The sequence below is a fragment of the Protobothrops mucrosquamatus genome, unplaced genomic scaffold, assembly GCF_001527695.2.
Source record: "Protobothrops mucrosquamatus isolate PMUCROS unplaced genomic scaffold, P.Mucros_1.0 scaffold7242, whole genome shotgun sequence".
NCBI classification, from domain to species: domain Eukaryota; kingdom Metazoa; phylum Chordata; class Lepidosauria; order Squamata; family Viperidae; genus Protobothrops; species Protobothrops mucrosquamatus.
Genome location: NW_015393047.1, coordinates 3420 through 3994, shown reverse-complemented (window position 1 = coordinate 3994; position 575 = coordinate 3420).

Genomic DNA, 575 nt, shown 5'->3' with positions numbered 1-575 from the left:
CTAGCGGGACTGGCCTGAGGGATTTTAAAGGGGGTTTTAATTACTTTTAAATTGGACATATTTAAATATTTCGTTTTAATCAAATTTTAATTAAGTATGTATATATGTTAGTATTTTATTCAATTGTCAGCCGCCCTGAGTCCGTAAGGAGAAGGGCGGGATATAAATGCAATTAATAAATAAATAAAATAATAAATAAATAAAAAAGAGGAAGAACTCTAAGATCTTGGATGAATGAAACCTAATTTGAAATACATTGTGTTTACTATTGCTCCAGGCTTTGAGGTATTTGGCACCTTGATTCTAGGGGTAAAATTTATTGCACATGTATACATAAAATAGATTCACAGAATCTAACTTAGTAAAATACCAACAATGTGATTTTCCTATATCCATAAAAAAAAATAGAAAGTTGCTCTGATTCAGTGTGATGGTGGTATATAATTATTTGCTTCCAGGAAAAGACTGCTTTAAATGAACAAATTAAAGAAAATAGAAAAGGGGTGAATCAATTAGAGTTTAAAGGAACTAATTATAATAATTACATTTTTTAAAAAACCAATAACAAAAGTAAA